General features: G+C 51.5%; 1 long non-coding RNA gene across 1 annotated transcript; it reads left to right on the forward strand.

The window, feature by feature from the left end:
• The first annotated feature begins 316 nt into the window (after positions 1-316).
• On the forward strand, positions 317-27,569 carry LOC119718557 (uncharacterized). The gene is made up of 2 exons (XR_005269689.2): positions 317-441; positions 26,128-27,569. It is a non-coding gene; the product is annotated as an uncharacterized lncRNA (long non-coding RNA).
• Positions 27,570-27,846: the final 277 nt, after the last annotated feature.

Below are 27,846 nucleotides of genomic sequence, written 5' to 3' on the forward strand. Positions count from 1 at the left end.
ATTGACATCTTAAATTAATCACGAGCACTCGTCTTAATGCTGTGACTCAAGATATTAACTGTTCCACCAGTCGCATGAGAAAGAACAGAGACCATTACAAAGCACATTTGTCAAGCAGTCACTTACACAGCCATTGTGGTGGCTGAAAAAAGGTCAAGTGACTTTGTTATTGTTAAGTAGAGAGCAGACCGAAACTCCTAATTCCTTACTATGTGTTTAATGTGCCAGTTAAGTAGTGGTAATTGGCAGCAGCTGTGCCCTGGAACCAATGGTTTCTTACTGGAGTAGGAAGCCCTAATGTGCTAAATGGTGCAGGGTTGCTTTCAGGAGGGAGGTTTTATAAAGCAGGAGCCACAGATGGGGAAGTGAGCCCTGAGGAGCTGGAGGTGCTGCTGGCTGCTGTGGTGTGGTGCTTGTGGGCAGCCGTAAGGGAACCAGCAGGTAAGGAGTGAGTTTGTGCTGTTCTGAAGACTTAAAAATCAGTGGGTGAGTCAAAATGTGGTTTTGGTGGAGGCTAATGGTGATGATAAAGTGGTGCGGTTAGTGCAGGTGTTGCTCATGTCACTGATGCTTCTGTGCGGCTGATGGGAGCAGCTGAGTGGGGGTGCTGCAGGCAGCGCGGTGCCCTCGCTGCGGGAGGGTGCCTGGGGTGGGGGGAGGCTGCAGCCCTGTGGTGCCCTTGTGCTCCTCATGTGTTCCCTGTGTCCTGTGGTGCAGCCCTTTGGCTTGGGTGCCCCATTGGTCTGAGCGACTCCTTGGACTGGGGGAGGAGAGGGGCAGTGCTGGGTCTCTGGGTGAGCTCGGTGTGCATGGCTACAAGCCAGTGTCTGGCTCAGGCTGGAAACAAAGCTGTGGTGGTGAGGAGCAGGTGCTTGTGCCTTCCTACTGGTGCTTGGCATATAAACCTGGTGGGGTGCTCATGCCACGCTTAGTATGTGGAAGAGCTGATGCGCTGAGGTTGTGGTGGTCCAGCAGAGGATGGAGTGATCCGCACAGAGCTCAGTCCTGGGGCTTCTGTGTGTTTTTTTTTCTTTGGCAGTAGGTATTTAGAGGTTGGTCCTGTGTGGGGTCTTGCCCAGAGCTGCACCATGAGAACTGGGTGGGGGCTGTGGGTGTTACTGAGCGTGGGAGCTCCCCTCCTCCAGCTTCACAGGAGTGTCCCCACTGCACAGGATTTTGTGTTCTGGGACCACACGGGGGGATGGGGGAGAGAACTAAGGGGGGGGGGGAGCAGAAGCTGATGGGTTGAAATAAAGATGGTTTGATAGGATAGAAAGGGAAGGGGAATAATAATAATAGAACATGCAAAGCAAGTGATACAAATGCAATTGCTTACCACCCACTGACCAATGCCCAGCCTGTTCTGGAGCAGCAGTCAGCCCCTCCTTCCCTCCCCCCATGCCAGCTACCCCATATTAATTGCTCAGAACGATGCTGTATAGTATGGAATATGTCCAGTTTGGGTCGGCTGCCCTGGCTTTGTCCCCTCACAGCTTCTTCTGCACCTCTGGCCTTGCTGGCAGGGCAGTAGGACAAGCTGAAATGTCCTTGCCTTGTGTAAGCCCTGCAATAGCTAGAACACTGGTGTGCTATCAGCGTTTTTCTTGACCTAAAACACAGCACCATACCAGCTATTAGGAGGAAAATTAACCCTATCCAGGCCACAGGACACTGCTTTTCTGTGAGCACAGAGATGCCCAGAGTAAGGAGCTGCTCATGGCCCTGTTTCAGGTTTTATACCATCCACTTGCTCTGGGCTGAACCATGAAAATGTCAGAGCTGTGGTGTTGGCTGGTGCCAGGCTGTTCTGGCTCAGTTGGGAAGTTGCATAAGGGTTTCAGCCCTGTTTCCAGGCCTACAAAGTTTGCACAGCTTTGGGTAAACAATTGGTCTTTCAGGTGTAAATGTAGTGTGAACCGAATCTCCCCCCTTGCCTCCTGGGACTGCTGCTGCTTCCAGCCAAGCCCGGGAGTGCTGAGATGCACAGCAGAGATAAGCGGTGCTGGAGGTAGGTCAGGGATGTTATGCAAACTCTGAGCATCAGAGATTCTCCTGCTTGTTAAGGCACAGACTGGAGTGGTTCTCACCACGTCCGAGCTGTTTCACCCTGAACAACCTGTCTGCAGCCCAGGCTGCCTCCAGCTGGCTGTTGTGGGTTGTTGGGGGCACGGCAGCGTGGGTTGCAGCACAGCTCCCAGCTGCGGGTCCTGGCTGTGTCCTCTTGGTCTGTCTGTCTGGACCAGAGACCCCTCTCCTGCCCAGCCCTGGGTGCTCTGTCCATTTGCTGGTGCCCTGGTGTTGACGGCTGCAGGTCGAGTGCCTTTCCTGAGAGATACAGGGAGGCTGCTGTGGCAGCACGAAGCAAGTGGCTGTGAAGCAGAGCCAGCAAACAGTCCACTTCTGCAGCTGGCTGGAAACCTCTGCCTGGTAGCCTGGAGTCGTTACTTCCCTCTGTGAATCTGGAGTCTTAATATTTAAGTGCTTGGAATATTTATTTTTCATGTTGCTTACTGACACCAGGAAAGGGAAATGAGTAAATCTTTATGCACTTTTAATCACCTGTTAGTGGAGGAGCTGCAGGGCACTGCTGCCTTATGTCTAGAGATAAAAAAAAAAGTGTGGATTTGCCAGGGAGAAGCGGCTCGTACAGGTGCTGTGTGGATGCTGGTGAAAGGCACAGAGCAGCACCCTGGGCAAGAGGGAGCCATCAGCCAGAAGTGCTTTGATGGGATTATGACAAGGAGAGGAAAACAAATCCCCTTTCTCCCTGGCATGGCAGGGGACCTTGTCCCCTGGCAGGACTGCTCTGGTGGGGAGGTCTGAGGGGGAGAGGCCCTGGCTGGTCAAAGTTCCTGTCCCACCTTGCCCAGGATGGGGAAGGTGCCAAATGTCCAGGGTGCATGCAGGCAGCTGGGTTACCATTGCCACCAAGTGTCACCAGCCTTGGTGCCGCCTGGCAGCACTCTGCAGGGCGAGCTGGAGCAGGCGAGGGCTGGGGACAGCAGAAAGAACTGCTGCGACCTCTCCAGCCTTGGTAGCAGCTCAGGACTGACCTTGAGCTCTGCGTCCTCATGCCTCTGCTGCTCTGTCTCTGAAATGGGGGGATTTAAGAGAAAGGAAAGGTCTTCTGGGGGAGCTGCATTTAATCAATGTCCTTGAAGGCCTTAGCTGAGGGTCCTAAAGTGTTATGATGTTATCATTAATAAGGACAGCATTTAAAATGAAACAAGTGACAGGGACAATAGAATAGCAGCCACTTTAATATTCTCTACTTCATTCTGTACTTAAAATCCCTGTCAGTCTCCAGTGAGGAACAAGGAGAATTTATGATGAAAAATCAAAGATGTCCATGAAAATCAAGGATGAGATCAGTGGGCTGATAGATGACTGGCATATGAGTGCCTATCACCACCAAGGCACTCTTGGCGGGGGACAAACTGTAGCTTTCTACTCAGAGCTGCAATGCCACCCCTCTCCTTGCTGCCTTTGTTCTAAACACAGCTCTGTGCCCAGGAGCTTTCCTCTTGCCACAGCTGCTGCTGCGGTCCAAGGAAGGAGCACCCTTCTTGCTGTTCTGCCCCTTGTGCCATTGCTGGGGCTGGCGCTGGTGTTTGCTGGGGGAGCTCCTGGTGTGGTGTGACGGAGTGTCCTGCTGCTGCTCCCTGCCCGTGTCACTCTGTGTCCTGCTCCTCTGCTTTTAGGAGGTGGGTGCCTCCAGCCTGAGGAGGAGGAGCAGCGCTGTGCTGGTTTGGTAGAGCCCTGCTGCATGCACCGCAGACCTGCCAGCCAGGAGATGCTCCAGTTATCACCAGAGGCATTTCACTGAGCCCTGGGCAGGTGCAAGAGACACTTGATCAGCCCTTGGCTCCGTTCCCCATGCTGTGGTCCCCAGGCACTCTGGGTGCTGGTGCAGTGTCCTGGGTGCAGAGCAGCCCCTGCACACCCTCGCCTCAGGGAGCTCCTTGCTCCAGCAGTAATTAAGGTGACTTGCGGTAAGGCTAATGCTGTTCCACATAATGGTATAGGAGATAAATGCTCAATGCACAAAGGGAGTTTCTTGCTTTGTAGCCCCATTCAAAAGAAGATTCCTTTTGAGTGATCTAATAATGGCAGTGACAAATGCTGTTTACCGGGCAGTGCTCTGCAGCCTGGGGGAGCTGTGGCCGGCGGAGCAGCGGCCCCGTGGGAGGGGATGGCCCCAGGGTGTGGAGGGTTAGGGCCCTGTCCCTGTGCCACGCAGGTCCCTGTCCTGGGCAGTGGCCACCAGAGCTGTGCTGGGGCACTTGCGGCTGCTCTGCCAGCACAGCAGGGCTGGGGACGTGTGCTTGCAGCTAATTAGCAGCCCTGCAAAGTTCATCAATAATAGATCTTGTGGCGGCAGTTGATTGCCGGCTCACAGCGGGTGGGCACGGGGTGGTAAATCAGCCTGATTGATTGTTGACCACTCCAGTTTTTCCAGCAGTAATTTAAAGCAATTAAAACGCCTCCCTCAGAAATTAACAAGGTAAATAACGCCCCCACGGAGCTGTGCGCAGCGGGGGTCCTGCTGGAGAGCCAGGGCTGGCAGGAGCAGGGGGGCTGGTGGCCACCTCTGGTAGCCACAGCTGGTCCTCCCTGCAGCGCTGCGGGGCTGCCACCACCTGTGCTGGGGGCCATGAGGGAGAGGTGGGACCAAATGTCAGCAGGCTGCTGGCCCTGGGGAAGCTGGGGTGTTGGCAGGAAACCCCCTGAATGCTGCTGGCCACAGGAGCTGGATGGGCACAGGGCTGTGCTCGGCACCGTTGCTCAGGGCTGGGTGTGTGGGACCGGTGCTGGCCTCCTGCTGTGCTGCTGCTTCTGCGTGGCTGGATGTTGGGATCCTATCCCTGACTGTCAGAGCACAGCACCGCCTAAACGTTGGATTTTCCCTTTAATAGGAATTGTGCCCAGCCCTTCTGCTGCAGCTCCTGTTTTAATTGTACAGCCTATCAATCCTGCTGCTGCTGTGGTACACACAGAGAGGCTACTTCACCCATGAAGGGTGATTATCTTTTATGAGTGTGAAATACCTATAACTCATGAGGTGCAACGGGAAGGAAGTGAGGAGAGAAAGGGAGTCACTCTTCATGGATCAGACAGTCCCTTCAGTATATGGGAAGAGCTTGCTTTTAATTAGAAAGTGCACTTTTCAGCCTAAATCACAGCAATGAAAACGAGGTGGAGAAGCATTTGTAACAATTGCCAAAGCTTCCTTGGAGGCTGGTGTGACCCACAGGTGTTCCTGGGCTACTGCTCTTCCCTGGTGGTGTGGAGGAATTTCAGAACTGCAGTTTGGGGTGTTCAGGCACAACTGGTGGTTCGTGGTGACCGGGTGCAAGGTGTGAGTTCCTCCAGGCACTGGGCACCGGTCTGTCAGCACTGCCAGGCTGCCCTAAATCCCCCCAGCTCACTGCCACATGCCATTGCCTGGCTTTGGGTCCTCTTTGTCCTTGCAGGGTGCAGACAAAGGTGCTGCTTGTCATCTCTTGGAGTTCCCCTGGCTGCTTGCTTTGCACAGCACTCAGTGTGCTGCATGTTCAAGCACCCCTGAGCAGGGCATGTAAAGTCAAGCAAGGCCTTGCAGCCCTGCTTGCCAGCAGTGTCCCTGGCATAGACCACCAGCTACATTGCTCGCTCTTCAATGGGGCAGCCTGCAGGGACAGCTCGGGGGCACCGGATGTGTACAGGGATGGGCAATGTCTGCTCCCTGTCCAGAGCCAGCAGCAGCAGAGTTCTTCCTTGCACCAGGGTCTGCGCTGCAGCCCGAATCTGGGGACTGCAAGCAGCTGTGGGTTTCCCTCTAGAAAAACTCTGGCTTTGGAGAGCTGAGCAGGGTGGTTGCCAGCAGATCCTGTCTGAAATTTTACAGTAGTCTTTTCCCCATACACCTCACTGAGCTTTCCCCTGACGTCCTTGCCTGTGTATGAGAACCTGTGGGATGGTCAGGCTGCGGGGCTGTTTTTTCTGGTGGGTCCCACTGGTGCATGCTACCTGTCAGAGATCCCCACTTGGATCTGGGTGGTGAGTGTATTTTATGTCAAAAACTGTGTTTAGCTCTTTGACAATATTTGTGAATGCTCGTCTGTATGCTAGCCAAACATACCCACCTGGTTTCCAAGGGCTGCTAGGAGCCATGGACTTCAGCATGCACCTTTCCTGCTGTGGGGCTATTAGTTGCAGTGATTTGTAAATGTGTAAATTCCTTGACAGAAGCGTGGATCTCTTTTTTTCCCTCTGAGCAGTGGGGGAATGTCATTGATCTCTGGTGCTGTGCAGGATGCTGGTTTTGCTAATACTTTGCTTTGCAGTGATTTTTTTTGTGGGTTGCAAAAGTTATGCGAGCCTTGATCTCTCCAAGATATCTAATATCTCAACTTATGCCTTGTAGAGTGTTCTGATACTGTGCAAAGAGCGCTGGATAACAGCAGGAAATGATCACCCACCATGAGTTCAGGCATCGGTAGCTTGCCCTGAGACGTTGTACTAGCACAATTTGGGAGCTGCTCAGCCCTTTAGAAGATGTCTTTAAAAACTTAATCTGTGCAGAGAGCAGCCTCTACCACAGGCAGTCTGTGCTGCTACTGCCTTGAAAGGAGAAACTGGTTGTGGGAGGGAGGCTTCAGGTATCTGAAGCTGGCTGTGGAGGTAACTGGTGTGTGCCTTACGTAAAGCCCAGGCAGCAATTACGTTATTAGCCCTACCTTTTGGGAGGGCTCCTCAGCCTGTCTGCAGCTGTGGGGCAGTGATGTGGCCTGGACCTCCGTGGTGCTCTCCCACTGGGAGAGAAGCTTGGGGCTTGTCTGGAGCTGTATGGGGATTTCTCTGATCCCACAGGGAGCCTGCAGGGGCTTGTTTGGGACTGAGTTAATGCTACTGCAGAGAGGAAAGGAGCCCTGAGATGCTCTGAGCAAGGAACCTTCTCTGTGGCAGCCACGGGCTCCTTCTTTCCAGTTGCACTGGGCAGCCTGTTGCTCTGCCCCACTGGTGCTGGGGGAGAGCATTGGCACCCTGCTTGCTGTGCAGCACAGCTTGCTGTCAGCTGCCAGCTTCAACTTGCTTGGGAAGGGCACGCTTCCAGTCGGAGCAGAGCTATAACCCTTATATAACAGTGGCAACGTGCTTGGAATGAGCACCTTGTGTTTTAGAGCTATTAATGGTTTGTACAGCACAAGCTCAGGTTGGGCAGAAGCTAAGCCATGGCATTTTGCTGCAAGTTGGGAGCAGCAGATGTTCTCGGCTGGTGCTGGGGATGATGCGGGAGTCCCCGTTTCCACACTGTGGGGCTGGGAAAGGCTGGGCCCTTCCCGGGCAGTGTGCTGCTGCCCCTGGGACACCAAGGGGTGGGGGACATGAGGCAGGGTGGGTGTCCTGGTACCTGCTGTGGGAGGGAGCTGGGCACTGCCCCTTCCAGCCTCCTCCCCGGGAGGCTTTGTCTGACCTCTGGTGACCTGGGTGAGCACGGGAGCTCTGCGGTGTCTGTGGTAAAGCCACACCAGCTGAAAGTGATGGTTCGTATGTTCTAACAGGTGCTTAGTGCTAGGATTCCAGCTGTTCTTCCTTGGTCCAAGGATGGCTGGCCCAGGATGTCTCTGGTGGCTGAAGGCTCCTTCATGCCTGCTTTTGGGTGGAACAACCAGAGAATGACCAGGCATTGCCAAAGTGCTTGCTTTCTACAGGGGCTTCAAGTCTGCTGGGATCCCTGGTCAGACTTACAGGGTCCCATCTCATCAAGGCATGCCGAAGCCTGCTGGTGATGTGTGCTTCTCTTGTTTTGCATCCATTCAGCATGTTTCTGTTCAGAGACTCATGAATGTGCAACAATCTTCCTGTCCAGTGGAAGAAGGGTTCTTGTGATGTTTATTTAGACTAACCTGTGGAAAGCCAAAGCAAGTTGTATGTTAGAGTAATTTCATGGGTTTAAGGTGTGCTGTCCCAGCTGCTTAGGTTGAGATCCTGAACAAAAGGGAATGAAGCATAATTTGTCAGGCTCGTGTGTAACTGCGGTGCTGCCATTAAAAGGATATGATCTTACAAAAGAGGTAGGATGCTAAATCCAGCAGAGTAATTAAGCTACTCATCTAATTGAAAGTTTGATGATTTATTGAGCCATAAACCCCAATTCTTTCCACTTACTGACCAGGACCTACTATGTATGCTATTGCCTGATGGATTCTCATTTCCAGCTGGGCAATATGCTCCTTAAAAACAGCGTTAAAAATGTCACCAAGGAAGGCATCCTTCATACTGTGCGAGTGATTAGCCCCATCTGAAGTCTGCAGCACATCAGAATTATTCCTGCAGAGCACCGCAGGATCCTGTGATGGACGTGTGCTGGCCCTCATGGTTGCAGACTTCCTTGGGGTAGGAGCTGGAGGCTGGTGCTGGAGGTGTTCAGCAGAGACCCGAGGGGAGACTGCGGTGCCACCGGCGCTGTGCACAGCAGTTGGCAAGGTGCAAACAGTGATTTATGCTGGTCACCCAAGTCTGGTGTTGCATGGGGGGGGCAGGGACAGATGGGGAGGCTGTGCTGCCCTGGGGCTGGTGACACAGAGGTGCTCTCGGTGCCTTTCTGGCAGCTCTGAGAGAGCTTAGGATGTTTCAGCACTGCCTCCACCTTTCTTTACTTTTTTTTGACCCTTTGACCCCCTCACCCCTCTGTTCCTGTTAATTGTCTGGTGTTCCTACAGTTCCTGGTTCTGTTGAGGGCTGGGTGGTGTGGGCTGGTGCTCCTCCCTGAAGGAGGGCTGGTGGCAGCAGTGGCCAGAAGTGCGTGCCAGGGCCTGGCCGAGCAGAGGTGACTGCTGTCTGAGGGCATTTCCAGCCTCCAGATATTTTTAGCTTGGGGTTTCCTGAGCCGGATGTAAATGTGTCTGGAATTGTCGTGGTGGATGTTAGCTTGGGGGGATGGATATGAAAGGTTGCACTCTGTGAAGGTTGCTTGTATGTGAAAACTCACCTATGAATGTCAGAATCCAGACAGAGCTGACACAATAAATGTGAGAAAATGAAAATGTAGGGAACGTAAAGCAGTTGAGAATCAAGTGATTGCAATAGCTGTCTTTTAGGTGCACATCTGGACAGCAAGCTGCAGGAGTTCGGTATTCCCCTTGATCACAGAATGAACTCTTAAAACTTCACAGCATCTTCAGTCTCTGGTTAATGCAGTGCTCCTGGAAGGCTGCTCTCCGTATTTTTTTTTCCCCTGTCAATTAGGAATTTCTTGGGCCATCTTTTCTTTAACCTGTACCAATTGCCTTAATTGACTTCCGCCTTAATTGGTAACAAATCATTTCCACAGAACCCTTGTAATTCTTTTAAATCAATCAGCTCAGTCTTCCTGTGGGGACTGTGTGTGAGCAGCGGAGCAGGGGTTGCTGCAGCCGGGCAGGAGGTGCCTGAGCCTGGCTCCTGCCACGTCCGCTGCGGTGATCAGATGAGGGCTGCCATCAGGTGGGGCTGCCATCAGGAGTGTGCTGCTGGCTGCAGGGATGGAGCAGGAGGGCGGCAGCACTGCTGAGCTGGCTACCAGAGCCACCTGAGCAGGGCAGGGGATGGAGACGGGGGAGCATGGTGGGCATGAACTGCCAGAACAGAACTCCGGGGTAAGTGGTAGATTCTCCAACCCAACACCTTCAGACCGAGGTTAATGTTACTTCGAAAGGTGTCTTGGCCAAAGTAGTCGTTTTGCTCAATAGAGGAAAAACTGGTTAAAACACAAAAGCCTGTGGTACGTTGGAAATGAGACAGTATGATCTAGTGATGCCTTCTGGCATAAATATCTAGGAGCCTATGGAAATACATCTCACTCACATCAGTGTTCAAAACCATTAACTGGCTGGCCTCTGGTTGGTGCCACGTAGGTGGCTGAGTTCAGCACTGTCATTGTTTTGTTTCCCCAGTTGTCACACCCAGTGCAGAATACCTCTTAAATAATGGCAAGGAGAAGATAATGCAACATATAACAAAATCGGGCATGAAATCCCGACGCACTCTCTAAGTCAAGGAAAAATGATCTTAGAATAACACCACTCCCTTTGATGTACTTGTGGGCTGTGTAATTAGCTGTAACCAAAATATTATTTGATCTTCTGTGTTGAAAATCACAATTTGTTTTCCTATGTATACATAAGAATATACTTACAGCACTTCTTTGTATTAGTCACGTTTCTGAAAGCTGCAGCTGACCTCCCAGAACACCCAGAGAAAAAACTGGGACTTTCCACATGCAAATGGAAACATGCTTTGTTCTTGAAGGGTCTGTTCTGGGCGTATGAGTAGGAGGGTTGGTTTCTGCAGGTAACACACATCCTGCCCTGTGGGGCAGAGGGGATCAGAGCTCAGCTGCTGAGGCTGCCTCCATCCAACGTGGGGACTACCTCCTTAGAGGAGGCTGTGTACGGGGGTGTCTGGGTGCAGGGGGTGTGGGCCCTGCAGTCCTGGGCTTGTGATCCATTGCTCTAGGACTCGCACTCTTCTCCAGCATGGGGTGCACCTATGGGACTGGTGTTGTGGCTGTGCCACAAATCCTCCCCTGGCAGTGAGGAGTTGATGTGTGTTGGGGCAGGGCACGGTCCTGTGACAAAGCACACGTGGCCTTGCCTTTGCTGGAGGTGTGCAAAGCTCACCTGGTGCACGGGCAGGGAAGCTGTGCTCCTGCTGCTTCCAAAGGGCAATGAGCCCGCTGGCCAGGCAGGCAGCCCTGGGAGAGCTGCTGCGGCTTGGCGTGGGGAGAGCCACATCCCAGATGCATCCCTGAGTGTGTCTGCACAACCAGCTGCAGGGCAAATAATTACGGGCAATAAAGTTAGTTGAATTCAGCTTGTTCTCTGAGACAAGGCTTTACTCATTCCTAGTGTTGTTGGCTTCTCTGCTGCTTCCTTATTTATCCCATTTCTGCAGCAATTACACCCAATTGGCGTGTTTGCACTGGCTGGGTGCTGGCAGCGCCGTTCTGCGTGTTGGGGTGCGCGTGGTGCTGGATCGCGTTACAGGCGGCTGTGCTGGTTCCTCATGCTCGCAGGGAGCTGCTGGGTGTGTTTTGGGCAGAAGTGCTCCTCTGAGCACCTCCACTCTTTGCTTGGCTGGGAGGGAGGCTCGTGGGGGGGCCCAGAGCTCACAGTTCTCCCCAGGTGCCGGCAGCAGGACACAGCTTGCCCTGAGCCCAGCCAGGGGTGTGCGGTGCAGGTGGGGTGTGCTGGGGCAGAGCAGCGTGGTGGTGTGACATGGTGGAGGAGGGAGTTGCACAGCATCTTCCCCCAGCCCCCAGAAATACAGCAGGGGCTCTGGGCTCATGGGGGCTGCAGGACATGTGCCCCGGTGTGGGGCTGAGCACTTAGCAGCTGTCTCCAGCCCTGCCTCTAGGGTCACACGTCCCAGCCTGTGCCAAGCAGAGAGATGCAAGGTGTAAGCTGGAATCCTGGCATGATGCAGAAGTGGTCCTTCCCCTGTTTGAAAGTACTGCCACTCACTGCCCTGGACTTGCTCCCCGTATGGGCCTTCCTGTGCAGCTCTATCTCATCAGCTGCCCAGTAGAGAGTTGGGATCAGGAGGATGCTTGAGAGGTGCTGGGTGTTGCCTCCTGCCTCAGCCCGTGCTAGTCGGACCCTGGGCTGCTGAGGACTTGGAGGCTCAGTTTCACCTGGAATGTGTGAAAGACTTGGAGGCTGGCAGCTGGGAACTACCTTAACTCTTCTGGGCTTGTCTGGACCTTGAAGGCAGAACTGAGTCTAAAAGGGATTCACTACAGGGTCAAGAAGTGTCTGACACCTTCCGTCTTGTGCAGTGCTCTGCCTCTGAAAGCAGTGACACTTCTCGTGCGAGTCGCCCAGCTTGCTGCCAGTGCATCCAGTTTCCTTGGAAAAATGCTTTGAAAAGGAGTCAGGAAGGACCTCCCTGATTAGAGGAACGGCCCGCGACCTGCTTTCCATGAGGTCTGTTCTGGCATCCAGCAGCCTCCCAACAAAGCATGGATATCCTTTGAAGGGGAGGAGAGGCCTGTCCCTCCCAGTTGCAGAGATGATTCGTGGTATCAAAATAGCTGGCAATAAAATGGTCTGAGAGAACAGCTCCTCCTGAGTGCTTTCTCCACCACAGCTGGAGCAGTCCGCAGCAGGGAGCCGCTGAGCTCTCAGGAGTCAAAGGCAGGGGCCAGACTGGAAGCTGTGCTGCTGGCCAGCAATAACACTGACAGAAATGCCAAGAGCAGCTCTGCAGTCCTGCTGCCATGAGGTGTGATGGCCAGTCCAGAAATATGAATAATCACCTTTTGAAGGTCCACAGAAGCAAAATGTGGGAGATGCAGCCCCCGAGGACTGACATGCAATCTCCCCATCGTATCCTGGAGCACACTGCTGGGCTTGGGACAGTGGGCAGGGCCTTCAAGAGGCTCTGCAGAGGCTCTTAATTACCAGAGGTGATGGATGAGGTTTGTACACAGTGCCGAATCACCGCTCTGTGACCTCTGACAGCCATGTATTGCATCCTGCTTTGTCCTTTCCAAAGCAGAGAAGGAAAGCCCGGCACCTTCCTATTTGCAAGACAATTACTGCTTGTGCTCTTAAAGCTTTCCTGCTTCAGCAGCATTTTAAATCCAAGAGATAATCAGAGTTTGACTTGGCTGAGTTACAAGGACCATTTCCTTTCTGATTAGCCCCGTTGTTGCTCACCTTCCTTTAATTTCCATCCATATCTTTGCTTATGGGAGTCTCCATCTGAGATTGTGTGCAGCTTTTTGTGTTGTAGATGGACCACAGAACTTCACTAATAATTAGTGTTTGTCATCTACTGCTAAATATTTGGAAGGTTTCTAAGACCTGCCACGTTCCCCTTTGTGTAGGGGAAAGTGCTCTCAGGAGCATTTCACAGGGTTTGGGGATTCAGATGGGGATTCAGCTACGTCTGCCAGCACTGCTTTGCTGTAGTTTGCTTGCACTTGGTAGATTCTAGGAACATGTCCAGTATAAAATCAAACAGAACACGTGGAAGATAAGCTTTGTACTTAAAACTGCTCTGCCATCCAGTGATCTGGATTAGCTGCTCCTGTCCTTGAAAACCTAGACAGGACATGGTTTCTACATGCTGCCCATCAGCTCTTGGCTAATAAATATCCATATTAAAACCCACACTGAAAAAAGCACATTTGTCTAATCAGGAGGTCATTTGCTCAAGCTGCTCCTGGGTTGCAGTCTGAATCTAGACAGGACCTGACTCTTTCAGGTGGTGGGCACCTACATCAGTCAACAATAAGCAACGTGCAGCAAGACTCATGGTGCAGCAGTCCTCCCTTTGCTTGTCTTGCAGGTCTCATATCTAATGGTTTGCTTTCCTTCGGTTATGAAGATGTTGCCCACGAGTGGGCCAGAGCCTGTGGCTTTGGACCTCTGTGTTTGAGACCGCAGCCCTGGCTGCCAGAGGTGCGTGGGGCCTGTGGCACTCGGGTGCTGCTGGTGGTTCCTTGTTCCAGGGTGAAGCCCGGAGAGCCAGCCAAGAGGCAGGAGGCAGTGGGACCGTGGAGCTTGCTCTTCAGCTCACCTTCAAACCCAGGTCTCGTGAATGGATAAAAGTGTGCTGAGACCGCATTGGAAGTGGGCAACCTGGGCTTGTGGGGTTGTGCAGTGACAAACAGGCCTGAAAGTTTTACCCTGTACTGATGCCTCAGAAGTTTTCCTCGGGCAGGTTGAGGGTGGCAGCAGACCTGGCACGTGTGAGGCTGTCTCTGTCCCCTGTTGGTGCAGGACTCGTGTGCTGTGTGCGCCACAGGAGGCAGCTCTGCCTGCAGAGGTGAGCCTGGTTGGAGCCGCTGGCTGTGCCAGGGCCTCGTCTTGCTGCAGGATGTTATGACTTGGGCTGATGCTCGTGATGGCGTGCGGATCGCTCGCTCCGAATTCCTGCTGCTGACAATCAGCCAAGCAGATTCATGGCGCTGGTTCAAGTGGTTGGGAGGGGAAGAGCTCGTGTTGTAGTCCTGTCATGGAAAATGCCTGAAAATCCCCCAGACTTGAATGTATAACTGGGTGAGACCCACATGGTGTGAGGGGTAGGGACAAGCTTCGTCTGTATAGCAAACGGGGGCTCACAGGAACTCTGCAGCCACTCTGTGGGCTGCAGCACTGGGATGCTGCGGTGTTGGGAGCGGGATGGTGGAAGCTGCTGATGGTATCAGGACATGGAAGAAATAACTTTTGATAAGGCAAGGCCTGACCTGAACTTGTGCCCAGCACTTTGAAAGAGAAGGGAGCAAACCTGCTCGGTGGTGTGGGAAACCTTGGCTAACTTCCTTGTTTAGTTTTCCCACAGCCCTGTGCTTCCTGCTTGCCCTGGCTCTGGAAGTACCAAGATAGCATCGGGCTGGCCGTGCTGGTGAGATTCCGTCCCGGGTGGGAGCAGGACGTGATCGCCGTTCCCCAGGGCATCTGCAGGGCTGGGATGCCTGTGGGCACAGGAAGGGCTCAGGGAGGCTGGAGATGATGACCCGTGCCCAGGGGGGTATGGAGAGGATGAGATCCCAGCCGGATGGGAAACGTGAGTGAGGGGGTGCGGGATACCTAGGGCAGGGAGGGGGCTGCTGCTCTGCATGTGAGGTAATTTTCAAGATGATGCACCCTGCCCCGTGGGAGGGAGTGTGAGTGCCTCCGGCTGGTGGAGATTACTGGAGGGGAAAAGGGTGGACTGCGGGTCTGGCTCTTCCTCCCCCTCCCTAGGTCACCGGCTGTAAATTGGCGCAGCCTTTCTGGGCATAAGGAAAAATACCAGTAGCCTGCCAAGCAAAACAATAGGTCTTTCCACTGTTGAGCGATGTCCAGACAGTCTGGGCCTGTGTCCAGCTCTGGGCTGGCTCTTGACTAAGCCTCCCTTTGCTAGAGCTTTAATAGGAGGGAAAGGAGAAGCAGCAAAGAGTAATGAAACAGAGGAATGTCTGTGACATTTTTCTAAAAAGGAAAAATGTGGAGTTTCCAGTCAAACCGAAAGACTTATTGGGTTCGCTGGGAGGCTAAGTCCAGCTCCGTAGGACAAACTGCTAGATAAGGAAAACAATTTAGTCCCAAGTAATATTCACTTCAGGATGGTGTGCAGGCTCCGCCAGAAACTGTTTTGACTGCACCGTTCTCATTGATTTTTCTTCCTAGCTCTCAAGCAAACCTGGTGGTGCCCTGGGGGACTGTGGTGAGAGGCTTACTGGGGCCCCCAGCACCCCCACCTGCTGGGGGACAGGGGGCTCGTGTGTCCCCAGGCTGTCCGTGCCTGGCCATGCTGCATCTCCCCAGCGCGCAGTGGGGGTTTGCATCGCTGCTGTGCCAGGTGCTGCCAGTGGTGTCCCCTGTGTCCCCAGCCACCAGTCGCTGCCTTGGTGCTGGACAGAGCGTCCTGACCCTTCTCAGTGGGCCAAAAGCTGCAGACGTCTGGGAAAATGATTCATCTGTGATTTAATCAATAAGTAGGATTTTACAGCATGCTCACCAGTTCAGTGCAGGGCTCGCTCCACTTGCGTTGTACATGCTTTCATTTGCTGATGGTAGCGTTTCATGAAGGAGGGGAGGTTTGATGAAAGGTAAGTCTTGATGAAATGGTGTCAATAGTCTCCTGTGATTGAACTGTGGGCCTGGTTAGGAAAAGTGATGGGGCTGGTGTTTCAATTCTTTGAAGGTGTTTGACAATTTGACCAGAAAAACTAGCTAATAGCATATGCCACTTGGATTAAAAAGCAGTTTAATGACAGATTTCATAGAATGGTCATTAATGGCAGTGCTGCATCCCCTGGCATTCCCAAGGAGCATTCTGACATGATTTGATTTAATGTGTGATTTAATGGCAAGGATGATAGCAGCCTTTGGTGTTACTGGGGAAGCCTTGGAACCAGCAATTGCTGCCCAGCCCTTGCTGTGGGCAGCCCACAAGGCTCCCACCTTGTTCCCAGGATGGAATTCTGGCTGCTGGGCCCATCCGCCTCCTCAGGAGGTGGTAGCTCTGGCTTCTCCAGCAGCTGGGAGCTTCTGAAGGCAGCCTCTTCCTGCAGGGTTCCCTGGGTTTCCCTGTGCTTCCCCCAGCACAGCTCTGCTCATCGGCCAGGCTCAGTAGCAAGGCACAACTCACGTTTGTGTTGAGGATGTGTCTGGGGTGAGGCTGCGTCTTCATTTCTTATCGCTTTAGTTCATGCTCCCTTCTTGCCAGCACTTGTATTTGCAAATCATTTTCTCACTGACAAATGGATGCACATCACAAACGCCCCGCAAACAAGACACGGATGCAGATAAGAGACTGCGTCCTGTGCAGCAGTGTTGATCCCCTGATACCAGCCTCTCCCTGCATCAGACCCCATCCTTTTCACAAGGCAATCATTCAGACCAATGATTACTCCATCCACATCAGCACTTCTTCCAGGAGAAAACCTAGCGTGAGGAATGGTGCTTGTACTCCTGAAGAACTGAAAAGGCAGCTGTAGCACAGGCACTGCAGGTTCAGTCTCCATAAAGCCTGGCCGCTGCATGGGGGCTCTGTCCTGGCTGTGCTTGACTTCACATGATTTGGGATACACTTCCCTGCATTTTGTAATTGTCCCTCTGTGGATTGGGCTACTGTTTGGATTTTTACAGTTTTAAATGAAACTTCTCAATACTTGACTAATTTGGGAAACTATTCCTCTAAAAACCTGACCACTTGTGTGATGTATTTGTGAGCTGGGGGAGGTGAAATTCTCAGTATTTCCAAGGCTTGGACTATGTACATTGGTAAAACATGCCTTTTTCAGTGCAAACTGCCCAGTGCAGGGGAAGCCCTCTCCATGCCTTCCACCAACGCCCCTTGGTTGGACAAGGGTGTGTCTGGAGCTGGGTCCTGCCTCTGGCCCAGGTGTACCTCCCTGCCCTCTGCAGTGGGCATGGCTGGATTCACAGCCTCCACCAGCTGAAGGGCCAGAGATGAAGATATAAGCATGACAATATTCCCTCTGAGGGCAATTACTCAACAGGCAACAGCTACAGCACAGATGCTGGCACCCTGGCCCTGGCTCTTCCTCCTCAGGTTGCTTCGGGAGTCTGAGGCAGAAACTGAGCTCCCTTGCTGGAAGCCCATGTAGCCTCAGTGATAGCTACAGGGATCTCATCAAGCAGGAATTTCTTGGCAGGGGATAGGACCTGTCTGCCATATGGTTTCCATGTTCGGAGCAGAAGGTGATCTGTGGAAGTGGAAGGCAAAAAAAAAAAAAACCTCCTGTGGTTGATTTTCACTTGAGACTAATTGTTCAGCACAGCTCTGAGGAGGGAGTGGTGACAAAGCTGACCCTCAGCCCTGCTGCAGGCTCCCTGGAAATCTCATGTGGGAATGCCTCAGGAGCTCTTCTGTGAAGTATTTTGATCTTTAGGAGTTTTTATATTTTGACAGATCAGGTATCTGTTTGAAGGGCTAGACAATAAAATGTAAAACTGGCCAGAGCATCGAATGCACAAATACTTGTCACAGCCTGCCTGGCTGCAGACCCCGCTGCCCTGCCTGCCCCTGGCTGCCTGGGAAGCTCACACCTCGGCAGCGCATCACACGAAGGGAAAATATTGGCTGGTCAATGGTGGTATGGCATCTTTGTGGCTGTGTCTATCTTTGAAAAGCCTGTTTCCCCCCTGGTATGTGAAAGCTGTGTAAAGCTAGTTATGGTGAGATGCCTGGTTAAGATGCCTGATACCTCTGTCTCTCTGGCATTCTGTTCTCCAGCCCGAGCACATTTGCAGTGAATGTATTAGAAGGTGTTTTGTGCAGAAGGTGTTTTGTGCTTCCACATCTTTCTCCTAAACCCAATGGTAATCCAATAATGTATACTCCTGTGAGCATAGCAATACTTCTAAAGACTGACTAGATAGATGAACAAATCTGATCTGCTTCCCTCAGCAACTGTTTGCTGTGGTGAAATACCCCTTTACTAAAAACTTAAGCCAGGACTGAAGCTTGTGTTATGTACTCCAACTGCTGGAAGCACGGGCAGTGTTCAGTGGAGAGAAGAGCTGTGTTCGCTGGGAGGGGCAGGGGGGGCTCTGCTCCCAGGACCTGGACGCAGCTCCCAGGAAGGGTGCAGGGGGCTCTGATGGCCAAGCTTGAGGCTGAGCACAAGGAGTGGCACTGCCTTCCCATTGTGGTGGAATGGCGAGCGTGTATTGTCAGGCTGAATCTGAGCACAGTACTAAGCTCCTCTGCCTGAATTAAAATTCACTCTGCTCTAGGAGGGCCTGGTTTGCAAGCTGCAGCTTCCAACTGGCAGCAACAAAGACATAAATGGCTAAGCAGATGCAGAAGAAAAGTCTCTGTGTGCCTGAGAGACAAAGGCACTCACTACTCCTCAACAAATATTTAGGCCATTTCTGTTGCCAGAAGCATCACAGGCATCCAGGACACATTTGCAGCAGAGCCGTGACCCACGGCGTCCGCGTGTCTCAAGCCCTTGGCCAGCGGTTCAACGCCTCGCCATGGCCGGCACCAGGCGAGCGCACCTGGCAGGGAACCGCTGTGGAGCCTCCCGCAGCAAAGCCTGGAAAACAGGGAGCAGATCTGCAACGTGAGCCTGGGGGGCGTGCAGGAGAGGGTGTGGGAGGGAGGCCGGGGTGCTGTGGCACTGTGGCACAGCCGCCTGCTGCTGCAGTGAGTCCGGCATGGCCAGCCTGGCTGGGCAGGAGTGAGTGCGTGGTGCTGCCCTTGGGTTTGTTCTCCAAAACGGGCAGCAGAAGCCAGTGGCAGCACTGCAAGGGGCTGGTGCTCTGGGCAGCTGCTGGCTACTGCTCACTTTTCCAGTGTCCCACCAGTCAGTGGGAGCTGATTGGAATCATGCTCCTCCTGAAGAAAGTGAGTTGCTGCTCAGCAAGCGCTCGCTTGTTCACACACACAGCGTTGTGCCTGCGTGCAGTGCTGGGGGTGCTGCCCCAGGGGTGCTGCTGCTCTGTGAGGTGTCAGCCCCCAGCTGGCTGTGCTGCGAGGGGAGCACGGCCCCGTCCTGCAGGGTCACGCAGTGTGCACGGCAGCATCGGGTGTCTCTCTTTAAGAGTCTCATTTCCATTCTGATGAAAAAGTTGCTAATCAGAAATAACGAAGGACAGCCAAATAAATAGCAGTTGGTGCATTTGAATTCTTTCGACGTCTTTGCAGTGTTTCTGTGAAGGCACGGAGTGTTTTAAAACATGAAATGTAACATCAAAACAGTAAAAGTAGATCAGAATGTTCTGTCTTGAGTTTCAAACAATACCCTGGAAATTTCCAAGTCTTTCCTGTTTGTCCCACTATTCACTGGACTCCTCTGTGCCCTTCTGCTGTTTACGATGGCAAAACTATTTGATTTTTCCTACTCACAGGCATCGATCTGGAGGCACTTAGCATATTTTGTGAAAATATTCCCTCTCCAAAAGTTTCCTAGTGCGCTCAGGCAAAGTGGAAACATTCTGGTTGCTTCAATCAGATCCCTCTGTCCTGGAATAGCCACGGTGCCTCTCCTCCATCCCCCAGGGGACTGCAGGGGCGGGAGGGACCAGCTGGGTTATTCTCATTAGGCAGCCTTGGGCCGCTGCCAGGGTTTAGCTCCAGTAGTTCACGACGGAGACCCACAACCTCTCATGACTTGGGGTCAGACTAAAGCAAAGCTCCCTCCTCCTGCTTTAGTTCTGGCAGGCAAATTCCATCACTGCACAAATATTTTGGCAATCAGCGATAATGGGAAAGGAAATGCAGAAAAGTCCAGTCCATGAGGAATTCTCTAAACTAGGACACTCCAAGAAAAGCAAGCTGGCGAGCGGTGCGGCTCCAGGCCCTCTCCAGCCCCAGTAACAATGGCTTTTCCCTTATCATCTGGTAGAAAGTCTTGCTGCTGCCTTGCCTCTTGCTCCCTGGTGTTTATTACCTAGGAAATGCAGCAGTGTGTGATTTGTAACAACGGGCTGCTCTTTATGGAAGTGTTTTATGCTCTAAGTGGTTACAGCAGTGTGGGATGGTGTGTATATTTTGGTATCTATAAACAAAGCAGCTCAAGAATGCCTTGATACCAAAGGTTGATTTTGGCTTTTGATCAAATACTTAATGTCTAGTTTTTTGCCTTCCCTCCCCTCCCCCTGGAAAAAAGAGATCAGTTGCTGAAATGAACAAAATAAAAGAAAACTGTGAAGCTTCCCACTCATGTGATTCTTTGGGGCAAAAGGGACAATTTCCAGGTCTTTGGAAGCCCTGTGGTGGGGCAGCTCACAGAGCAGGGGGAGCCAGCGCTGTGGGGCCAAGCCTTTGAGCCCCTCCTGGGGCAGGGAGAGGGGCTCTGGGAGTCCTTGGGAGGCCGGGGGGCAGCTCTGGGGGGAAGCCCTGGGGCCTGCCGGGAGGAGGACTGGCAGGCTCGCTGATGCACCCCCTCCAACTCTCCAGCTGAGCATGAGCTGGGGAGCACCACTGTGCTGTGCCCTGCTGTGCTATTCTGTGCCCTGCTGTGCCGTGCCACGCCATCCCCTGCCGTGCTGTGCCCTACCCATGCCAGCCTGGCCACTGCACCCGCTCCCACCAGGCTCTGGGGAAAGCAGGTCATCTCCCACTCCCATGGCACGTGGGGTCTGTGGGGTGGCAGGGATATGGGGGTGACACCCCCACCCTAGCACCACTGGTTTCCTCCCTCTGGGGAGCAGCCGGGAGAGCTCTAACCTGCCCCAGAGACCCAGGCAGCACTGCACCTCCAGCGGTGGTTGTGTCTCTTGAAATGTATATGGTGGCACAACACAGTAATATCCATTTTCCTGGTTTGAGGAACTGGATTCTTGTGTTTCATGCTATTTTGGTATTCATTTCAGTTTTTATCATTTTAAGGTTCATGCGTTTCTAATTGTTATGAATACCATGCTAAAATTAATAGTTCTATGGTTGGTTTATTACATTTAGTAAAATTATGTGCATGTAATGTTTGCCAAGAAAAGACGCAGCAGAGACTTTAATCATGTAAAGATGATAATTTAGTTGTTACACTTGTTGAAATGATGGGATTAATTTTTTAAAAGTTTGCAAACTAGAAAAGAAATGTAAAACAATAATTTAGCTCGACAAGCAAGCCAGCAGCTGACAGATATGTCCAGGCCAGTGGAAGAACAGACACATTGCAATCACAGCTGGGAGAAAAGTGGCACCGGTCGATTTTATAATTATGGGAGGTTGTATGATTCAGGCCAGATAATCCATGACTTTCTCTGAATTCTGAATGTTTTACAATGGCAGAGTGCTTAGTGTTTGACTGTCTCTGTAAGAGATTATGTATTTTACTTGTGCATGGAGAACAGAAAACAATTCACGAAATCAAAACCTCTGCATTATGAGTTAATTACGGTGTGTTATGGTGGTCCTCAGCGGGACTCACTGGCCTTGCAAGTCCCAGGAAACTGAGATTTTTAGTCACGTAGAGTCCTGCGTCTCTTCTAGTTCAGTCATCCTTCTGCCTGTTCTCAACAAATCCCTTCTTGTCCAGGGAGCTACCAGCCAGCAAGGGAGGGGGCCCATGCTTTCTTCTGAGCCCCCTGGCTTTTTTATTTGAATCAGCTGATTTTTTTTTGTTTGTTTTTGAGAGAGAGTGAGAGAAAAGAGAGAGGCAGAGCACATGGGGAACTTCACACGGTCCTTGCAACAGAGCTCAAAGCTTCTGGCTGTGCATGGGTTTGCATTTGCCATACTGTGTAATAGGTATTATTTCACACTTGCTGGAGAAAATCTGGCTATAACTTAGGCATTAATTCTGTGGAGCATTTTGTAGCAGATTGTCGGGAAAGAAAAGAGAAATGTAAAATAAGTCTTGTTTACTATAGATGATGATGTGGCAAAATAACTCAACAGCCAGTTCTCAGGAGTTTATGACAATAATCATGAATATGTTTTATAAATGTGTAGCAATGTGAGTGGACTCAATTCTGGCTGAATTTAAATAATATGGCTTTGTGCAGCAAAGCCTAAATCAAGTGGCTATAATTTATGCTGAAATGTACTACAGGATGCATTTATTCACAAGTATGTGCTGATTGTAGCATTGTGCCTGATTTATGGTGTTTTACTTTTTCATACGAAAATCCCTACCAAAAATAATATTTAGCGTCTCCTTTTATTTACTGAGCCCCAGCAGTTCTCTAGGCACGGTGGCGGGGGATCACTTATCTTCCTCCTCAGCAGCCCGTGTGGGGCTGGGCGCAGCCTGGGTGCTGTGCAGGCAGAGCCGTGCCGTGGGTGTGCTGTGGTTTGGGGCCCCGGCACCTTTGGTGCTGCACAGGGAAGCCAAGGCCGGTGGTCAGTGGTGTGGCCAGGCTGGCTCGCTGTGTGCTCAACCACCCCAAGGGCTCTGCAACAGCCCAGCTTCTCGCTTGCTTGCAGTCATCACAGGCAGCGCTGGAGGCTGGCATCCTCCAACAGCCTTCTGCTTGGTGCCCGTGCTCTTCTGATGCTCCCCAAGTGACTTGTGTTGGTGCTAGGCGTCATGTCAGGGCCCCTGCCAGGTTTGGTGGCAACGTGGCCACCCATGCCATCAGGGAAGCTGGTGGCTACCTCCGTGCTCAGGCTCATCGCCCCCTGGCCTGCCTGCCCTATGGAGGGTCTTTGACAGCCATTCGTGACCGTACAAACTCCTCTCCCCACTGGTCTCATTCAGCACCTTGGTAATGCTCAGGAGTTAGAATAAAGCTTGGATAGACAGCGGCAAACTGACATTTCCTGACTTGAAAGAGCTTGACCCTGTGGCCCGAGCAGAGTTCTTTCAGCTGACGGTGCGCGTGTAATGTTTTAATTGCGTGTGACAATACCCCTGGCACAATTAAGCTGGGAAGCTTCATTTATCACCACTACCAAAGGCAAGTGTCAGCCTGTGAGCACCCTTCTCTGTGTGTAATTTTTTGGAAGTCACAGAAGAGGTTTCTAAAGGCAGGTAACTGGAAAAGTTTGGGTGATATTCCTGGACTTGTAGAATTGCCTAGACAAAGTGCCATATCTCTGGCTCTGCTAGAAAAATACATAATTCAGAGGCTAAAAGAAAGATTTATTTAAAGCATTTGAAATCCCCAAATAAATCATTTCGTATCATAATAGAACCCTAACCATCCCGGGAGTGTGTACATCCATTAGAAGAGAGTTAAGATCCAGCCTTACTTTCTTTCTGGGTTAAAATCAGTTGTGCTGAAAGTTTATCAGTGATTTATTCTGCAGAGTGACTCCATTTGTAATTCTCCTTCCTGAAAGTTTCAGCACCATTGTTTTTAATGATAAGAACTTGTTGTAGCAACCCCTGTCCCTAAACACTTGGAAATTCTTGTTTAAATAAACATGCAACTTGCAAGCAACATGCAGCTTCAATGTGTATCTTATTAAAAGCTGGCACGATCGGAGGCTCCCGGCTTTCTTGCCAATGTTTGGAATACAGTAGCATTTTTACCCTGTACCAATAAATTTCTGTGCAATGAAAGGCCATAATATTTGCTGTTTTAAGGGAAAACTCTGCTTAGTTAGGTGGAGAGGTGGAAAATATTCCTAATAAATAGGATCCAGAATGAAGCAGGTAAATATTTAGGTTGTTAATGTTGTGTCTGTCTTACACAGGGCAAAAGCTCCCACCCTTGTTTTGGAGGAGACATTTCACAGCATTTCCAGAGAGGTCTCACAGTGAGGCATCCGAGGAGCAATTGACTTGAAATGTACCCAGAGCTAGACTGGGAATTTCCTCTTGTCCCTTGCAGAACAGTGCAGAAGGAACCCAGGTTAACAGCTGAAGTTTTCTAGCAGACAATTGCACCATGGAGCTTTCAAACAAATATTTCAGGTGCCTAGTCAGGTCTGACTTTGTGCTTGCAAGGAAGGAAGCTGGCTGGGAGAGCAAAGCTGGGGGAACGTGAGGGAGGCAGAGCAAGCCAGGGCTGCAGAGACCAAAGGTGAGGATGAAGAAATCTTGCAGCCTTCACAGGACAGGCAGATGGACTGTGGCTGCTGTGGTGTTGGAGTGCGGAGACAAGCAGCAGGTCCTGCGGCTCTGCTCCCTGCACCTCTTCCAAAAGGCCACAGTGGTCCCCGGGCAGTTTTGCTGGTGGCAGGCGCCCAGAGCCAGGTTCTCTGTGCTGGAGTGGTGGCCAGGAGCCTGCAGCTGGGAGTGCTGGCGCCTGAGGGGCTTGGAAATGAGCTTCACGTTCTGGGGGTCTGACTGTGGTGGTGCCTCCCAGCACACGGCCAGTGGCAGGGGTGGCTGTCCCCTCTGAGCCAAATTCTGCAGCTGCCTCCTGCTCCTGCGCCGCCCGCACACAACGGGCTCGTGGCAGCAGAGCTGCGGCCGCCGAAGGAACTTCTGCTGTCTTTAAGTTAGTCTTCTCTAATTAGTTCACTATTAATTAAGGGGCTCTGATGTTATGATGTGAAAATTAGCTGGCAAACCAGTCTGCCATTATCCAGAATTTGCAGAATTAAACTCTGAATTCCAAAATAACTTCTTCATTAATAATTTTGATTTTCCAGACATTACACAGAAACACACTGGTGATTAGCAGAAGTATGATGTGTTCTCATTCACAGTATCCCTAATTAGTAGTAATTTAGTTATTAACTCTTTGGTGCAAACGAGCGGGGACAGAACTGGGGAATGCTGGCTTCCTTCTGCACCGCGGCGTTCCCCCCGCCCCCCAGGGGCTGCGACTCCTGACACAGAAGCCCCCCTCTGCTCTTGCGGTGAGCGGGGTGGGCCGGGGGGCTGCCACCTCAAGGTGTGTGTGTCTCACCCACCCTGCAGCAAGCAGGGGGAAGGCATGGCCAGGGACCAGCTCTGCCCTGCCACAGAGACGGCTTCCAGTGCCCAGCGCAGCACTGCGGCGGTGTGCGGGATGTCCCCTCCTCGCCGCACAGCCACCACCGGGGCTGCTCGGCAGTGGGCTGAGGCATTACCTGCTTCGTTCATAACTCAGGGAGAGTTCAAGTGGGCAGGAAGCTGGCCCTCTGCCTGGGAGAATTTGTCACAAGATTAGAGAATTAATGGGAAAATACAATATATTAAAGAATGAGAGATTTTGCTAACCTCTTACCTTGTCTTAGCCTTAATTGCCTTTAAAAATCACAGGATACAATGAATTACCATTGATTTTTCTCAATAACATTTATTTCTGCAAAAGCCAGCTGAACTGCGGTGAGAGGCCGTAGTTCAGAGGGAGCTGCCAGCCCTGCGGGGTGGGCTGGGTGCACGGGCCTGGGCACTTGGCAAACGGGATGGGATGGTGCCAGGGGCAGGCCCCGAGCCCCATGGGTTCCCTGGCCCCGCTGCAGTGCCCAGAGGCCAGCACGGTGTGGAGGAGAGCCGGGAGGTCTCCAGCCCTGCTCCCTGTTAACGCATTTTTATCTGACACGCATCTTAGAAACGAGCAGTCTTGGGAGGTTCAGTGGGGCAGGTCCGGACTGAGAGAGAGCATGAAAGATTTATAAAGCCTTTTTGGTGGCAATCGATACTGCTTCTTATTACAGCTGCATTCTTCCAAACTCGCCCTCGTTGTTCATTTTTCCACCTCTTCTAATTTGACCAAAAATGAATGGATGAAGTACCAGGGAGGGGCCTGCATGGTTGAGAGATACCAGTTCAAGAGCTAAGCCTGGTAATTAATCCCTTCATCTGATTCCTTCCACTGGCGAGGGAGTTCATTGCTGAGCTACAGCATCCATCAGTACTTACACATTGTGTGCCTGCGACCGCAGCCGTGGGTCGTGCCCAGCTGTGCTCGCGGCTACTGCTCAGCGGTCCTCGTTCAGAGAGCTGGCACTGTGGGGACAGCGGGCACGTAGTGGGAACGACGGAGCAGAAAGTGAGAGGAACCATGGGAACACGGGTCGTGGTGTCAGGCTGCGCGTTCAGGCTTGCTGTGAAGTTCCTGGTGAATTTCACACAAAAATTGCAGAAATCAGAGAAGAATGTTCCCATGGCTTTTCAGTGGTAGGGAGGAGGTTCTGCCGGCAGGAAAAACAGCATGGGAAAATGCAGGAAGGCATCTGCAAATATACCAGGCAGTGAGAAGAGCCGGCACCACCGGCTCCTGGGGAGCGAGTGAAGATCTCACAGGGAGAGATCATTTGGCTGCTAACAGCCCTGAAGTGTTCAGTAAATGTTTCTCATTTTCACTGCAGTTTTAAAAAGCCTTTCATGGCCATGCAGTATAACATACAACCTCACTGAGGAGGATATTCACTGACAGACCTTGGGAAGGCCACCAAGATGGACCTTTCAGGAGCCAGACAACAGATGCACTTGAGCATTTTAAAAGAGCAGAATGAAATCCTTCCTGGACTATTAACAGTAACGCTGCGTACTCAGTGCACTGAGAACATTCCAGAGGAGAAGAGTTTGTGCCAGAGTTTGCAAAACATGACGAGGGTGAGCTGAATTGCTAGAGGTTTGTCAGCTGGCAGCTTCAGACAAAACCATTGATAGGCAGAATTGAAGGTGTAAAAAAAAAAAAAAAAAAAAAAAAGAAACACATCGGGAGGCTGCAGGCAGTGCAGCAGGTCCAGAGCAGAGGCACCGGGTTGAACTGAGGCTGCAGCCGGTGTGTACGATAAGGAGAGATGTCAGCAGTTCTCTTGTGTTAGATGATTTGGAGGAAGGCAAACAGAGGCAGGTGAGGAGTCTCCAGGTTGCTTTGTGGGAAACACTCCTTATCACAGAGGAGTCCTGTCTACACTTCAAGCACAGACATGGGATTTGTATCAGGGACCAACACAGAAAAGCCCTCAGGTCTGATCTCCTACTTAACACAGGCCAGATGAGCACGAGGATCCCTGTGGCCTTAAATGTATGATCTGTTATTAGAAAACACCTGGCAGCTTGACTGGCATCACTGGGAAGGGACAGGGGTAGGAGCTTTTTTGAACTGAAGCTCTGCTCCCATTGCCTTGCACAGGGGTAGCCCCAGGCAAAGACTAACCTCAGAGTTTGCTAACCTTGCACACAGAGGCACGTACTGTGCCCAGAGCATGGCTTTTTGAGTGATGAATAGCAACAGGATAAGCTCACGTTTTCAGTCCCAGCCAGCCAGCATGGTCTTGTGTGTGCCCACCTGATGGCTTACCTGGCTCCTGGACTGGGAAATCTCACAGTGACATGCCTGGAGAGCCTCCGCGTGTGACTGCACTCCCCGCTCACCACAGCCCAGCAGCAGCTCCAGAATCACCTTGCTTGCTACGCTGTATGCTGCCCTCCCCACACGGAGCCTCTGCTGCCTGCTAGATATTCATGGTGGCTGCTTGGAAAGCCACAGTCATAATGGGATCATTTTCCTGCAAGCTGTTTCAGAAGACATCATCCAGCCAGTCATATTTCTGTGCAGCATCTGTCAGGCTTCTGCACTTCAGCAAGCTTCAGACAGGACCATTTATAGTTTCAATAATGGTTTATTCAAAGACAGGTTATGATAACTTCAATCTCTCTGTTTTGCAGATATGATGTAATTTGAACATGTCTATGGAAGTTTGAATGAAGGAATTGTCCTGTGTATATGATGAATATTCTAATTGAGAATAATATTCAATAAAGGCCAAGACAGGTGCTTTCTCCTTCTTGGGATTCCTAATTGCTGATGTGTGACCGGAATTTGTATGTCCTCTTAAACACCTTTCCAGTGGTTTCCCAGATTTATTACTGTTCCATACTACTGAACATTTGCATAAAAAGAATTTAAATTAGCCTTTGCATTGGTATTTGATATGGCAGATCTCACTGCCACATGCAAATTCCACATGCAAAGGCGGCACCAGTCAGAGGGCAACTTAAATTTTTCTCTGGTTTTGGAAATACCTTGGCTCCCTGCATACAGACAATTCAGAGTTGTCCTGATGCAATGGTTACTG

Source organism: Anas platyrhynchos, chromosome 16 (assembly GCF_047663525.1).
Source record: "Anas platyrhynchos isolate ZD024472 breed Pekin duck chromosome 16, IASCAAS_PekinDuck_T2T, whole genome shotgun sequence".
Lineage (NCBI taxonomy): Eukaryota > Metazoa > Chordata > Aves > Anseriformes > Anatidae > Anas > Anas platyrhynchos.